This window comes from Penaeus japonicus, unplaced genomic scaffold (genome assembly GCF_977035675.1).
Source record: "Penaeus japonicus unplaced genomic scaffold, GWHDUDI00000001_assembly GWHDUDI00000025, whole genome shotgun sequence".
Lineage (NCBI taxonomy): Eukaryota > Metazoa > Arthropoda > Malacostraca > Decapoda > Penaeidae > Penaeus > Penaeus japonicus.
The window spans coordinates 11,534,992-11,537,491 of NW_028234427.1; the positions used below are offsets into that span (position 1 = coordinate 11,534,992).

At 42.6% G+C, this 2,500-nt stretch overlaps 1 pseudogene across 1 annotated transcript in view; it reads left to right on the top strand.

The window, feature by feature from the left end:
• LOC122255722 (uncharacterized) overlaps positions 1-1,963 on the top strand; it is a 3,040-nt pseudogene extending 1,077 nt beyond the window's left edge. The window contains exons 2-5 of the transcript XR_015192221.1: positions 606-788; positions 892-1,026; positions 1,116-1,517; positions 1,565-1,963. The product of XR_015192221.1 is annotated as an uncharacterized LOC122255722 (transcript). The remainder of the gene's footprint in view (positions 1-605; positions 789-891; positions 1,027-1,115; positions 1,518-1,564) is intronic.
• The last annotated feature ends 537 nt before the right edge of the window (positions 1,964-2,500 follow it).

Below are 2,500 nucleotides of genomic sequence, written 5' to 3' on the forward strand. Positions count from 1 at the left end.
ACAGAGTATCACTGGCAATGGAGCAATAATCAAGGCATTATGCTGTTCAGCATACCTTTCTCATTCTTCTGAGGTGTAGCAGACACCACCTACTGAGGCACTAAAGACCATAGGAATCCTTGCAAATCACAATAGACTCTATCCTTGCACATGAGGCATGATAGAGCGCCGTCATGAGTCCCTGACGTTCGAGTTCATAACATAAAACCGATCATACACACACGCATATATATATATATATATATATATATATATATATATATATATATATATATATATATATATATATATATATATATATATATATATGTATATATATGTGTGTGTGTGTACATAATTTCATAAATATGTATATATGTATATATGTATATATATATATATATATATATATATATATATATATATATATATATATATATATATATATATGCATGTATGTATGTATGTAAGTATGTATGTACATAATTAAAAAACATATATGTACATACAAATAAGTATATACATATATGTATTTACAAATGGTGTTTATATATATGTGTATATATATGTATATATCAAGAAATACGGAGGTGCTGCTGAACTATTATTTTCCCTTTTCGCCGAAGGCACTTCAGGATGTCAGTAACAGGACTTTTGCTGTTGGGCGTGGTTGCGGCGGTGGGCGGGGCCAGCGCGTTCCCCGAGCCCCGCCTGGACACGCTGTCCTGCGGGACAACCACCATGAACCCCGGCGAGCGAGTGGCCATCCAGTCGCCCAACTTCCCGCAGAACTACAACACCGACGACAGGTGATTCCCCCTTCAAACGTTACTCATCCATTATCTTGGATTAGAAACTGATTTCATTTTCTAGATTTGCAACTCTGTTTACGCTCCTTGCACACGCCCACAGGTGCCAGTACGAGATCTCGTGCAACCCCGAGGAGTCCACCTACCTGGAGTTCATCTGTCCTTCCTTCGAACTGCAATCCTCCACCGACTGCGTCAATGACCGTCTGGTGGTGACATACCATGGCTCTCGCGAAGAGTAAGTTCCTTGGCCTTTTGACTTGATAGAATGCGTCACCTTCCTTCGCTTGGTGGATTCGTGTTTCTCATTTTCCTTTTCGTGCGCAGGAAGTGCGGCACCGACTCTCCCGACGGAACCATCACCTCCGACGGCTGGACGCGCCTCACCTTCTTCAGCAACGCCGACACCACCGCCCCCGGCTTCCGCTGCTACATCTGGTGCCGCGAGAAGACCACCACCACCTCTACCACCACCTCAACCACAACCACACCAACCACTACTACCCCTACCACCACCACACCAACCACTACTACCCCTACAACCACCACACCAACCACTACCACACCCACCACCACCACACCAACCACTACTACCCCTACTACCACTACCCCTACCACAACCACACCCACCACCACTACACCCACCACCACCACACCCACCACCACTACACCCACCACCACCACACCCGCCACTACCACACCCGCCACCACAGCACCTACAACCACTCCACTCTGCTAAGGCAACGCCGGTGATACCTGCGTATACACCTTAGCGGTAAAACGTCTACCACTACTTCAACGAAAACTACAACTACCACCGCTACTACAACTACAACCACAATACCAGTTGCAGCAACACCCCAACTACGACGCCTGCAACTACTTCCTCCGCGTGTTAAGCATGAATGCAAGATAACACTAATACTTTGCAAGCCTCACACCACCACACCTACCACTACTACCCCTACCACCACCACACCAACCACTACCACACCCACCACCACCACACCAACCACTACCACACCCACCACACCAACCACAGTACCTACAACCACTCCACTCTGTCAGATTAAAGTCTGTAACAACTGCAGATACAAATATGTACAAGAACCATTCACTGCAAAAAACTTGTCAGTATGGTTGAAGTACACTTATCCAATAAAATAGATACAAAATATTTGTTTATTTTATACTTCTTTCTCAACTAACAAAAATATTCTCTGATTAATACTCAGATTAGATCAGAATAAGAATGTGGCATGCGCATTCTAGAAATTATCCACTGTCACTGTCTTTTTGTCATGCAATAATTTTCTTCAAGTTTTTATTTGTATTCTTTTATCTCTCACGGGTGTATATTTTATTTTCTATACAGTATAATTCAATACAATTAGACTGAAACACGCTAATTACACGGGCTACGGCAAGTTCCAAATTTCTTACGTCATGCAACTCAATTCATAGACTGCACATATGTTGGTCCATTCACGCTCTTTCGTACATGAACAATAATCAGGCTTGGGGACTTGAATGCTAGAAACGCTGTGAAACGTTACAATAATAAGTGAAATCTGATTACACTGATACGAGAACATTATAATAATATCTTGCTGTTTTATTGAAGCACAGCAAAATATCGCTTCCAAATTCACTATCGCTAAGGGAACTCGATGCTATATCGTGGAAATCCTATCTTCTGAATTTTTTAATCT